Source organism: Spea bombifrons, chromosome 4, assembly GCF_027358695.1.
Source record: "Spea bombifrons isolate aSpeBom1 chromosome 4, aSpeBom1.2.pri, whole genome shotgun sequence".
Taxonomy (NCBI): domain Eukaryota; kingdom Metazoa; phylum Chordata; class Amphibia; order Anura; family Pelobatidae; genus Spea; species Spea bombifrons.
The window spans coordinates 6,780,515-6,795,696 of NC_071090.1; positions in this window are offsets into that span (position 1 = coordinate 6,780,515).

Sequence of the window (15,182 nt, forward strand, 5' to 3'; positions counted from 1 at the left end):
CCATAAGTGAATTGATTAAGAAGACACGTGAAGTGGTATTATTAGAGGGTTACCTTGTTTGTAAGGTTAAGGTGTGTCACATTTAATTCCCAGGTTCCTTAGTTTTTGGTCACGGACTTACCTGGGAGCTAACAAGGGATTCTATTTTAGAGCCAGCGCCTGACTGGGGATTAAAATGGTCCCTTGCTTTTTACGGCCAGCGTCCGATAAACGATGTTGTCTTGGTCGCACAATAAGCTCTTACAGTTTTTCATCATGTGGCCACGTGAATCCAGCCATCCGGGATCTGCCACATGAGTGGTAATGAAGGTACCTGGAAGGCGCCATTGTGCACGGGTCAAACCCGGCATTTGCCCTGCTTACCTAATGGCTAGTCTGGGTCTGCTTAGATCTCCTGCTCATGCTGGAGCTGAGATAAGATGCAGTATGGTAGTAGGCATGGCTAGTCGATCAATATGTGGTTAGCTTTGGATGGCCGTGGAATGGTTTTGGACTGGACAACCTAAACGTCATATTCGATACCCAGAGACCGTATAGAAACCAAGTTCTTAGGTATGGCCATGGAGCCTTTGTCTTCTCCTCTTAGCAAGCTAGCCACATCATGCATCATAGACCAGCTCCCTGAGGCAGCCCAATGTACTTTGTGGATATTCTGGTGACACTGCTCCATTCCACCCGACACAACTTCCAACTTATTATTTTTTTTAAATAAAATCAATGCTAAAACAACGGTTGGCTTTAAAGTTTTTGACAATGTGTTTATGTGTTGCGTTTTAGCTTACTTATGTGACATATAATTTGCACGTCTCAGCTCGAAGCATATGGTGAAATTCTCAGCTCTATTCCTTTGTGAGTTTCATCATTTCTTAAAACTTACTAACAATTTTTTTCATCATTAAATTTAACTTTTCTTTTCTGTAGCAAATTGTATCTGTAGTATCAAACAATATGGCGGGGAAAACTTTTAATCCAGTTATTAGCAGCGCCCTATTTAACCCATTTAACAAACGGGAATTATGAGGACTCAGGAAACTGTTAAGCATTCCATTTGGGTTACGATTTACAATCAAAATGATTACAAAATAATATTTCTATAAATATAGATTTTAGATGCCATAACCTAGGACAACTCAAACAAGAACTGACAGCAACTCAACGGTTTACGCTGCTTATCACACCCAAAAGACGTTCACTCGTTCATTATCCACAAAGGCAGTTCAGGACTGAAACATCTCTATGTACAAGTGCACCTATAACCCATACAACCTTTTTCCCCCTCTGTAGACTTGATCGATGAGGCGTGATTGGTAGGTGAAAGTGAGTTCCACATCTGAACTCAATGTTACACTTGGGGAGAACCCCAAGAGATCTCCCTGAGGGGGGGGAAATATATACAAAGAGATACTAGGTTGACCAGGTCAACCAATAATGGACAACTTACGAGCCTGTCCTACAATGCATCCCTACTTCAGGAGGGTCTGAATAAAAGTTTCCACCAGGATATCATTTTTGGAATCTTTCCAGGGACTTACACTGAGGGTGCCATAGAAGAAGCTTGGCGCAGGTTGTACCCAACAGGAGTCCCCCCAAACCCAAATGACCCTGCAAGGAACCCAAAATCTCAAGGGCCTTGTCAGGAAGGGGTATTGCCATTTCCCAAGGGCAAGGAGAGTCCTTAAGAATCCCCAATACGCATAAGTCATTATAAGTCATTATAGTAAAGAAATGTCCATGAGACGATTGAACTACTGCCACCCCCATGGGGTATAAAACAGACCAGACTTATTCCGTGAATAATGTACAATATATGCTTTACACATCCTTATCATCCGCATTTAGTTATTATTAATACGTTTCTAAAAAAAAGTAGTTCTACAAACAATAGCATTCTTCAGGCGGCGGTATATCATGGGAAGAACTGCTTTGGTGTTAAACTATAAATAAGATGTTCTCAATTGAATAAACATTTTCAAACCAAGACTAATAGGAAACAGGCAATGCCTTGCTTTATTTGATTTAAAATCTCCGAGGAAAACCTACAGTAAATTAACGGCAAACCACAGAATTCACTGTACACGGATATAGTATTTATCATTTTCGCTGCAAACTACATGGAGTTGGTGATACCTGCTGAGGGACTAACGCAGAATCTGATTTATAGAAGAATAATTATTTCCCTTACAAAACCGTTCCCTATTAGTCAACGAGAAAAAACATGCAAAAGAAATTAATAGATTTTTTTGTAAAAAATCAGAGACACAGAGGTAATGTTTCATTCCTTTGTGTTACAATTCTAATAGACATACATACAAACCTATAATTTCATCCCTACAAGCCAGAGGCGTATATGCCCTAGGTGCTGCCGTGGGGCTGACCAACCTCTAGCTGCCCCCAGCTGCCCCCCGATGTGGCTATCGTCTTCACTGAGGGGCTCTGTTTCAAGCCCATTGACAGGGACGGTCCTCAGACCTTTCTGAATTATTTTGGCCTCTTTAAGTACTTCCGCAAAAGGGGCGGAGTCACTGCTCGCTGGATGGTTGGTGGCCCTCTCCTTCATTCCTCCAATTGGGAGAGAGGATGTGCACAGAGCCCTACCCCCTCTTTTTCGGACAGCAAGGGGGAAGCGGACCAAGTGAGAAGACAGAACAAAGAATACAGAAGAACGAGAAGAGGCAAGACAACACATGAAGCTGCAAAAAAGTTGACATGGAACTGGCTGGCGGAGATAGTAGGAAGACAATGAGAGAGCGTGAGAAAGTGCGAGAGAGAGTGAAAGTGTAAGAGAGAGCATTAGAGTGAGCGTGAGAAAGTGTGAGAGTAAAAACAAAATATAACCAAAAATTTGGAGCTCTCTGCCTCTTTTTTTTTTTTTTTTTTTGAGGGTCCCTCCTTGTTTTCATACATACATACGAATTAACAAAATGAGCAAATTTTGTTAAAATTTAAATTTGTAGAAATGAGTCTGAATGCACAAGTCTAAAATGTATTTCGAGGTGCAAGTTCCATGCACTTGTGGCTGTCAGTGTCAAGGAAGTTCTACAAAGTGGTTTATGTGAAATGTTACGTCTTTCGTAATTTGTGCCAAGTGAATTGTCATGTGACACAGAAGCAGGCACTAATAGGTTGTTGCCATATAAGCTTAGAAGGCTTCCTAAAAGATTCTGCCTTGCTGTTATGTGAATAAACCTTCAGATGAAAGAATCAAATGACAGATGTGCCGCAGTTTATTTTCTTCACACGCACAATTAATGTTTTGTCGAAGTTCAGCAGGACGTTTAGTCTGAGAGGTTTGGTCTACATGTGGCTTTATTTTAAAATGCTTCCGTGCACAGTGGAGAAAGGAGGTAGACAGTGAAGCATAGCCGCAAAGAGTCCTGGATTTTCCAGGGCAATCCCAAAATGTGGGTTTATGTCCAAATATGGACGCTTTTGTTTTAGGGGTGTGGTTAAAGGCATGACTAGAGGGGAAGGGGCTTTACTAAAACTTTTTATGTGACTTTTTGACCTATTTATAACTAGAATAATGTATTTTATTTGCACAGTTTAATGTATAAATACATTTTCTGCTGTTTTCATACACATTACTGTGACTTTTAGGTCTGTAGAACCCTCTGATAGCCTCATATCCAGCAAACGTTCCGAACTCCTAGAAAAGAAGGGACATCACGGGAATAAAATAGGACAGGGGGCTTTGGCTCACAAAGAGGGTTCATATAAGAATATTATTCACATTTGGCCATTACATTGGCTAGAAATGTATGGTTTGTTGCAGGTTTATTATATCATACTGACCAGAGGAAAGGGGGAGGAAGTAGTTACTTCCCACTTCCTTCCTCGCATTGTTTTAAAAATAAAAGGAAATTTGCATTGGATCTGAGGTGTTACAATTACACATAATACACATAGACTTACTAGTGCGAACTATGATTCAGATTTAAAATAAGGCAATCACATTGCTTTCTTCAGTGTATTCCATTTTGGTTGGACTGGGGACCACCAAGGCTGCATCTATTTACTGCCCATCTCCACCTATTCTCTGGCCACTCTCTGGCCCTTTAAGTTCCAGCTGGGCTTACCGTGCCCATACACACACTTAGCCCTGCCGTTACTTAAAAAGGCTTTGCGGACGGGGCATAAAAATAACTTGGGCAGAGCAAAATGTCTAACGCTTGGTGAGAATTGGTAGCCTATTAGCAGAACTACCATTAAGTCCCAGACACCTCAAAAATAGTGTCACCAAAACTACATTCACCAAAACTCCTGCCCTCAATACCATTATCTACATCTTTTTCTCTCTTTTGAGCAACATTTCTGGAGAAGGCAGAATCTTTCGCTAATCCTGTTGTCAGACATGACATCCAAGGACACTGAGCAGCTGCCCCTCTACAATACAACGAAGAGATTAGCCGCTAGAGGATGGTGCGTGTTGGGAAGTTTCCAATCAAATTGTATATACAGGATATGGGAAATTGAATTAGCTTCTTTTGAATCACTTTATCACACTAAAAACCATAAAAGTGTTTGACGTATTTGGACCTAAAAAAGAGATTATGGCTATTTTTTTTTTATCTGACATTTAGCAGACGACAGAACAAGAAAAAGTGTCAGAAGGAGAAGAATGTAAGAAATTCATTGGGGTCGCGGTTACAACGCTTAAGAATGTACTTAAGCTGACTATGTAAAAACAACAAAAGTTTATGATCTGGCTTGTATCATGCGCAAAAGCTGGACCCTGAGACTGTCTCAGCCCCAAAAAGCCTACCCTATTTCTTATCACTTATACTTGATTTGGAAGTCCAACTTTTTGTAGTGCTTTTGGTGGCAGTGTATTTCATTTGGGGTACCTTGAGGTGGCAGATGAGCTTATGTACTTTTTATGTGCTGTTACAATACTAAAGCCTTATTAAAAGTAAGTAGTTTGTGGATTTGAGTGCTCCATGCCACCAACTGGCTCACCAACCTTGATTTACATAGATGACATAGCTGGGGGTCAGGACACTACCAAAAAGTTTGTGATAGCTATGTATGAGTCTAGGATATTTAAGATAAAGAATATGGTTTTTTATTTATTTTCTACCCACGCTGAATGAGCATAAAAACTTAAAGTGCAACCAGTCGTCTTATATAGCCATTCTTACGTCATCAGGCAGCCACCAGCCTTGAAGTGCCAGGGCCACCTCATGATCCCTGGACCTGCCAAGAAGACACTTGGGGGGGTTATATACGTACTGTTTCTTAAAATTGGCCAAAAATCTATAGATTTGTCCAAGGCCATTAATAACCCAAAGGGAAGAAGCCACGTTAGCCCAAGAGAAAACTGAGTCTTCAGGCAAAGTTGGTACCCTTTATTGGGCCAACGTAAAAAAGATGAAAGGGTACATAAGCTTTCAGAACTTCAGAGGTCTCTTCTTAATATGGAACTGAGAAGAGGTCTCTTAGATCATGAAAGCTTATGTATCTTTACATCTTTTTATGACTTACCCCTCCAGACATTACAGGAGTCAGCTTCTAGGTAGCTACCTATTTTTAAGACCGGTATGCGTCTGTCTCGCGTACCGTCACATAAATCTCTGTCTGTGGCCTGTTGAAATTGCTTACCGCTTGTAGCCAATGACTTTGTTGTTCTCGCCGCACGTATTTATTTTTAACGCGTTTGTTTAGTGTTTACTTCTCAATAATGATCGTGAAAATAAATGAACATATTGAAACGATCACATCTGATTACGATTGTGAGTTAAATGATTCAAGATAAAAAAAAAAAAAACTCCACTAAGCGAATACCATTTCACGTTTTGGAAGAACATAATGTATTTATATAAAGGGCATATGGTTCGTTCAGGGATACCCAGTAGCTTTCCAAGTACCAGAAGTCCCATGATCCTTGGCCAGAGAACATGGAAGCATTACATTTTGCTGCTGCTATGTTTTAAATGGCGGATCCTGTTTTTCGGACCCATTTGGACCCAATCGAATTAATACAACTCATTAAATGATAACAAACAGAAAAAAAATGTTTAACCCCTTAATGACAAAGCCCGTACATTTACGGGCTCAAAATGCATTGTTTTCAATGGGTTTAGGGACCGCCCATTGTCGTTAAGGGGTTAAATGAAGCCTGAATTGTTCGTGACATCGGCAGATGTGCTTTATCGCAGCGTTCTGATCGAGGTCTTCTTAATTCCCGTGTTTGTATAGTGATTAGTTACATCAAACATTTTTAATCCTATAGAAAGCGCTCTTTGATGTCGGTTTAAAGGGTACAGTAAGACGTGTTGACCGTGGAGAGAGTAAAAACATACATAAAAATAGTGTCTTAGTTAAAGATCTGAATGGTTTTCTTAGACAGCTGATTTCATACAATAATATCCCAAAAAACTTAAAATAGAAAACAGAATAGCCAGGTAATTCTATTTATGATACAGAGTTGGAATTATAATTTCTCTTAAAGGGCCTTAATGTCCATGACACCTCTATAGCGCTGCGTAAACTGTTGGCGCTATATAAATAAAAAATAATAATAATAAAAATAATATATTAAAGTACTCTGTAAGTCACCTTAACCCTTTTTTAATATGCATTTTTCCAAAACATAATATAAATTTAAACCTGACACAGAAAAAATTCTTTCTTCCTCCATAATCTGAAATTTCTTGTCACTAATTGGCTGCTTAAGCTGTCAATCAGTAGTACTAAAGGACTTCCAAAGAAATCAGTGGGAGCATGTTGCTGTCTCTGATTGACAACTTAAGCAGCCAATCAGTGATAGGAAATTGCTCCTATGGAAAAATGCATTTGGATGAATGCATCTCCTGCAAGGCGTTTAGCTGGGGGGTGGGGAAAGGGGCAAATGCGTTTTCATAATAGACCACATGAAAATTTAAAGAGAGCTCGCACTTTTTCTTACAACGACAATCAGCAGCTTAACAAAGTGGGGGGATAACTCAAAGGGGAGGAAAAAATAATTAAAAGTTATAGCATGGCAAATGCATATGGCTGTTCTCATTGTTTGCACATAAAATTGATATTTTAGTAACTGATTTATTACATATTTGTCACAGTGGATTCCCTAATATACTGACGTGCAAAAAGTAGGATTTGTGCACCTTAAATTGTATTTTCTACTTATATCTTTCTTGACATCTTTCTTTCCAGTAACCGTAACTGAAGCTTCTTAGATGCCTTCTGATACAAAAAAAAAACCCTATTTATTTAAATCGAAATAAACACAAAACACGGACAAATGAAATATCTTGCTGTCCGACTATGTCTATCAAGCAAATATTTATTATCAGGACACTCAGACACTGTAACAAGCAACTTGCTGTAATAAATTACCCAGAACAAGAATGTCAGAAGGATTTAGGAAGAGTGTCATGTTACCTAATACCTCCCCTAAAAACAATTCCAGCATCTAATTCCGCCTCAGATTGATTCAATGTTACTTATTTTCTTTCTCGCTGGTCAAAATAAGAAAATAGAAAAAGAGAATAAATTGATATAAATCTCACCTTATATTTTAGAGCAATAGTATTTAACGTAATATACTTTTCTAATAAATAAATAAAACATTATATATATATATATAACTAGAATTGATAAATGCACATCACATGATTATATAAATAGATAGATTTAAATAGATAGATAAGTGTGTGTTAGCATGAGTGTGTGTTAGCATGAGTGTGTTAGCGTGAGTGTGTGTTAGCGTGAATGTTTGTGTATTAACACAAGTGCGTGTAAGTGTGAGAGTAAATACAAGTGAGCATGAGAATGTTATTTTTGGGGAACAGGGGCAGATAGCACCCCATGGCTTTACCTTCCCCCAGGCCAGAAGGTGCCGGTCCTCCCCTGGACCTACAGCCCATCTTTCTTCTCATACCATTCTATCCCCCATATGGCTTAGAGGGAGGATTTCATCTCTACAGTAATGTTCTTCGTTTCACAGCTCCCTTCTGGTAAACCCAAAGGAAACAGTACATTCAATGTACAACAGACATTCACCTGCTGAGAATACTACTAAAGGGAGCCTAAAACGGATCTGGCAATGGTTTTCATGCATTCTAATGTCCTTTTTTTACCCAAGCACCCCGGTGGCTATATGTGGAACTGCAGTCACTGTGAAAGAGCAATGCAAGAAGCCATAACCCCAGGTCCCTTTGCCTGCCTTCCCCGAGACATTTTCTCCAAATAAAGAAGGAAACAACGACACACAATATTTATCTGTTCCTGAAAGTAAAACTGCACTGCGCATGATCCCCACCCCATATTTCATAAAATGACTTTCTCTTTAATTATCGACACACACACAAAAACTAATAATAACAATTTATACAAATTAATTAAAAAAATATATATATTTTTTTAACTTTATATTTGACAGCATTTACTGCATGTAGACGAAAAAAATCTTTGCTTGTCCTTCATAATGAAAACGTTTGAAATGTGCTTGGTTACGGCTGTTGTTTTCGTGTTACAGAAAGTAGCTAAAGCAACCGCGATGCCATTAGTGCAGAAACCATGAAAGTGATGATTTATCTGCACGCAATAGAGGGATTTGCTTATACAGGACAGAGTGGGTTTAGAGAAGAGATAAATGGAGGATAAAGACCGTGCTTACATATTTGGTGTCCATTACAGACATTTTCCGACAAATCTGGGCAAAAAAAAAAATTTGCATCACTTTTATGTAGTGCTATATTCCTGCATTAAAAAGGCATTTGCGCATGTGATCTTTATATCATTAGACAGCATGTAAAGTCCGCCAATATGTATATATTATTTTTACGTTCAGCTAGTGTTGAGGGTAAATGTTTCTTAAATAAAAAAATGTTTTGTTTTTTTTTAACATCGGATTAGTATCTAGGTGTTTCTACTGACTGATGAGGTCACAATGACATCATAGGATCCAAAGGGAAGCTAAGCTCACGGATTCTATCCAGGAGAACATGATTTAAATAACATAGCCTTGTGTCTTCTTAACATTGCTTTTCTAACAATCAAAATTCTATGAAACCGATACATATTTAAAAAAACACATTATTAGAAAGTAAAGAGACGGGCATGAATGCCAGATTTGTACTTTTTTCTTGTAGGTCAGTGACATCATACTGTTGCTAACTATAGATCTGTGGGTGACACAATTGTCTAGATCAGTGATTTATGTCTGGCTTTAATACATTTTATTTAAGATGCCTGTGCTTACATGAATGGTGGTCCGTTTGAGGCCCTTGGGTTGTGCGCCATTGACCTACAGGAAACCTAATGTCCTATTTTTCTGTAAAGTGCAAAATATTTTACAAAAATCCATGTAAATGTCTTTTATTATTATTATTTATTTATTAACCAAAATTGAAATAAGTTATATCTGATAATACCTTTTTAACGACGATATACAATATTTCCATCGAGAAAACAGAACAGATTTCCAGATCCCACAGGGTCTTTTGAAAAAGTGTTCCTTAATAATAACGATGACGAATAGGGTTTTTATTGCCGGCTTTGCGTGGCAGTAAATCGCACTTACTGTATACATCAAACACAATAAAAATGGATGCCGTCGCACACGCTGTCCGACATAATGCCAGGGATTTTACATCATTGAATCACGAAAAGGGTATGGCGGGTCAGGAATTTTTTTTTATTGTTATTTTTATTGAATTCCTAAATTTCATGAACCGCGACCCCCGGAAAGCAGACGATACTTTGTATACACGGGTTGCCGTACGCGTCAACATTACAGGAAATTGTGTGCATGATTTCGGTACGATTTTGGCTGCATCAGAATGAAACACTCGTGCCCTTCCTGTGATGTAAGAAGTATAGATTTTTTTTTTATAATTTACTGTCTGTTTGGGTGGCTTGTGCTTATTTCCAGATGTAGTCGTCTAATATCGCCTTTAGCTTTTGCATTATATTTCATGTAAGTGGCTTTACCTCCTAAATTGTTCAGCAGTAAGTGGACCTGGCGAGAACTATAGATTAATTAAAAGAGTTTTGAGATGCTGTTCCACCTACACTGCTGAATTTACTGTTTTTGGAACCCAACACAACATTAGAAACATCGTTCTTGGTAGTGTTGAATACCCAGAAATAATTCTTTAATGATGTCTAATTGGTCATTTTAGCCAGGAATATGTAATTGTCATGTGACGCAAAGGCAGGTACGAATAAGTTGATGCAATAGAACCCAAAAACCTTATGTGATTAAACCTTTGGATGAAAGAATAAAATTGTGTGCTTAACCCCTTAAGGACAATAGGCAGTCCCAAAACCCATTGAAAACAATGCATTTTGAGCACATACATGTACAGGCTTTGTCATTAAGGGGTTAATATAGTAAAGAGTGCAATTAATGTTTTAACAACATCCTTAAAGGTATAGTTTACAGGGGGGGGGGGGGATAAAGTACTTACCTGAAGTAGGAGCTGCATCTACAGAGCTGCAGCTTCCCTCCTCCATGGTCCGTCCAGCCTGTCAGTGGCATGAAAGTGCTCCTACTGAAATAATTGGGAGCATTTCCCACCCAATATTATTTATTATCCTAATAAGTAATAATCATTATGGCAGGGGCATTCAGGGAAATGATCTTATTTTTATTTCCTGATATTGGAACCGGCCACATGAAGTTCCAATAATGCTAAAAGATGAAAATGAAACAGCCAATCAAGAATAGACAGAGATGAATGTTGGGAAAATTTCTTTTTTAGAGTCATAATGTGTCTCTAAAACATCTTACAAACTGAAAAAAAAATGTTAACATGTCATAGTTTCTTTTACTCATATATTTTAAAGTTTTTTTACGCGATGGGTCTGCTTTAACACAGTGACTACAGCTCTTTCTTTTATGATAAAACACAGACAGACATTTTAGGGATAACATTCCAGCAATCAGGGTCCCCAAGCCATGCGATCTGCTTTCTGTCACACGTTATGGCTTGTTTTTTTTTTTTTTATTAATGGTGCTACTTTGGAATCATAATCACAACATGTATGGCAACCAACTATCCTTAGCCACCCATGTAAATTATCTCCTGACGATATACAATCTACAATGTACGGTTAAGCTTTTTTTTTAATTTTTTATTTGTAATATCTTTATTTTATTTTTGTTTTTTTAAAAAGAAGAAGAAAACCACAAAAGTATACATACAAAGAGACGCAAACATTACAATCATAAAATCGATCTATAAAAGATTAACTATTATAAAATAGCTTAGTTTACAGTGCCTTTAGATCAGATAAGCCAATCTGAAATCTAATACCGCTTAACACAATAAAAACAAAACAAACACAAGTAAAAAGAAAAAGAAAAAAAAAGAAAAAAACACTTTTGGAGATTTTGGCTTTGAATTATGTGTAATTGGAGACTCGAGAATAGGTAGAAGTTTTATTATTCAGCAGAAGGTATTGGTTACTTACAGCATAAGCCGTAAAGATAGAGAATTCACTTTGTTACTGGTGCTAGAAAATCCAATGGATAGATGCAAATAGTGGATGCCCTTAAGGCACGGAGAAACATAAATTATACGGATTAATAAAATAAATGTTGGACAAATCCTGTTGAGTAAAAAAGTTTTTTTTTTCACATTTAAGGCAAAATTATATGTGAATTAAATATTTAATACACAACTTTTTTTATTAACTAAATCGCAATGTAATAACAAAAAAAAGTATAAATACATATAAATATATTATATATATTATATATTACATTTTATATATATACTATATATATATATATATATATGCAGTATATATTTATATTAATGTTTAATATTTTACCTTAGTTTACCCAATTTTTCTTATTTTTATTTAAATCTGATTTAAATAATTGAATGAATATTATTATAATAAAAATTTAAATAAATGCCTTAAAAAGATTTTTTTTCTCTCAGAATCATCAAGCTGAATGGAAAATATCAACAGAAGCTAAGAAATTAGGAAAATGAATACACCATGTTTGCGGTTTGTTGCAACGTGAGGACGTTTTATTTGGAGCAGAATTGTAGCACTTATACTCGGACATCAATCTTGTCGAACCTCGTGAATGACAGGTAAATACGGAGGGAAAAAAAAGGATGAAGTGGTTACAACTCTTTGTTAAACTAATTTATTGCTCGCAGCCATAGTGTTACTGACAGAGTTTCATGGTGGAAATGCAAAAGTCAACAATAAAATAAAACTAATTTGTGTGGAACAAAATAATGGCCCGAAATGAAAAAAACAGGATTTTTGGCCACATGGAAAATTACTTATTAGAGGACACGGTTACTTTAACCTTGTAAACGAATTTATGATACCATGCAACTGTATTTAAGTATTAAATCTCAATGGGGAGCTTATACTTTACCTGACGGTTTAATACGTCCCCGGGGTAACGTGAGGCCTGATGCCAGAGGCATTATCCAACTGCCTAACCAATATAAGGCAATGTTCGGCCTCTAATTGGTTCAAGCTGTTTTAATTTGTGACGTTGGACACGTGTGTGTGTGTTCTTGGGTTTGGGCTGCTGTTTTTTTTGTAGACAGATGTTGTCTTACTGTCACAAGGATTGACTGTTGGAATTGATTGTAATGGGCAGGAAAACGGGAGGATTATGAAAATTTTAAGGGGTGCCGTTGAGGACCAGGCCTGGTTTCTAGGCAGGGTCAGACCTGGGGATGACAAGGTGGCCCTGGCACTTTAAGGACAATGGCCGCCTGATAACGTGACTGGATGGCTGGACTGCATATCTAGCCATCCACAGCTGGAGAACGGACGAGTACGGTGGAGCGGGCGACCTAATGAGGGGCCGCTCAGAGCCTTTCAACATTAAATATAATGTCATCTTTTCCACACCTGAGGTCGGCCATTGATAACTTTTAACTAATTCATTCATAATTTATTAATTAACAATTATGAATATTTCCCTGAAAGCACAGAGATAAGGAACCAGGGACCACGCACCACATCACCATCATCCATACCAAACCAAAGGTTGTGGGAGTTGTTCTGAGAGGCAAACCTTGTAATTTAAAAACTAAAAGCGTTCCTTGACTAGATTAGTACATAAACGTGAAAAGCAAGAAAATGCATCTTTGTTAGCTGAGTGTTGTGGGATTTGTAGTTTAGCTCCATTTAAAATAAAATGTGACCGGTGTAGATTTTAAGGCAAAAGCTATATGATCTATTAACGTAATTGTTACATAAGAATGATATATTATTTCTCTATAGTTCTCCATTTATACACTTAATTAAAATAGAGGATAATCTGTTGATATGTTTATTGAGAGGACATGTTGACGAAAAACAATAAAATTTAGCTCACGTTTTAACTTCGTACTAGGCCCGATTTATCTTCATATGCTGTGCTTACGCACTCTGAACGTTGTAGTCACTGAACAGGCAAAAAATTCTCCGGTCCTATACCTCAAGGTTAATTCTATGGAAAATAAATAAGTAACTTGATTCTGAAACACACGACAAGATGACAAAACAGGAGCCATTATCCAGGAAGCGTGAAAATTCGTTACACTTGCAAAACAGGTAATGAGGGTTTCTGAGGGGACTTCCTCGGTCAAATGCTGTAAACGACATTAATGCAGTCAACCAAAAGAGGTGGATATGAACCTAAAAGTCTCTCGCTCAAATGCACGGTTTTGCTCTAGGAAATGTATATAACAAGTGAAAACTTGTCGGATTCTCTTTTGCTGATGGGATTCAAGTGTCCTGTCTAATATTCCCAGGTACGAATGCTGATGGCGCATTTGTCTCGCAAAAAGAGTAAAACGAACTTTTTAAGGGGAGTGTGGAGAAGAATTGGTCAGAATAGGTGAGACATTGTGTACAAATAGCCATCATGAAATCAAACCTATGGCCTTTCCAGCTGTGAACAAATGTATTTACCAGTTACAGATATTTTGTAAGCACATTAATTTAATGTTTTTAAGAAACAGAATGTCTATTAGCCATTGACACAAGTTGGTTCATGGTGTGGAACAATTTTTATTGGACCTCTTGTTGACCTCAATGAGATTCCTGAGGAAAAGGGGAGAGATGGGGGGAAAAGGCGAGGTAAAGAGAAAAAATGAGAGTTATAGAGAAAGGGAAGAGAGAGGGAGGATGAGAGATAAAGAGAAAGGGTGGAAAGATAGGGGGAGGGGTAGAAAGAAAAGGTAGAGATAAAAATAAAGAAGTTGAGAAATGAACAAAAAGGGGAGATAATGGAGACATAAAGAGAAAGGTGAGAGATAAAGAGGAGAAGAGATAAAGATAAAGGGTAGGAATAAAGAGAACAAAAAAATAGATAAAAAGAAAGGGTAGCGATAAAGAGGGTCAAAATTGGATGTCTAAAGATTCTAAAGAATATGATTCCTGGAGACGCCACTGGTCCTGCCCCTCTGTATTATGTTCACAGGGAAATCTGTTTGCTTCTAACTAATAAAGTGATCGTATTTGGTTTACTCTATAATTATCCAATAAACTATTATCAGACCTTTTATAACTGCGTCCCTTTGAAAGTGATAGTATCAAGTCTAGTTCACAGTGCATCAACTGGTACAAACATAAGTACGAGGAGTATTCCACGCTTAAAACCTATGTATGCCTCTTGGAATTCATGTATTCTGACCTGGAAACATTAAGTTGTCAACCACTGTTTACACAAAACAGACCTGCGTATCCCGAGAATTCAGCAGTCATTCTTCATTTCGAATGTTAATCCCTACTTTCACAACTATATCCAGAATGCGTGCCTTGTAAATAAATTAGGAAGAGAGTGACTCCAGGGAGACAGCTTTTTCACTGAAGGAAATGCCTATTATTTGCCCTGGAAAGAATCCATCTGCTGCCCTTTCGCAGAATGGTGTAAATTATCATAAATCCTTTTGGCCGATAAGACTTGTTATTTTTGTGTTGATTTTTAATGGAACACCACATTGATTCCAATTATGGTGTTCTAGGAACAGTTCCAGAGGCACAATTGTCAAAAATACCGTTGTGTCCAAATCCATGTGGTGGAACTTTGATTAAATAGACCTCTTTTTCTAGCTGTTAGACAGCAGTAGAGACTCTACTAATATGCTGAAGATCATAAGGGCTCTCCTTTGATGTCTCAAAAATTAGCCAGATTGTTGATGTTATTGACTTCAATTAAATCACCAAGAAAGGCCTCGGCAAAAACTCAGATTTTCACCAAACAGCTG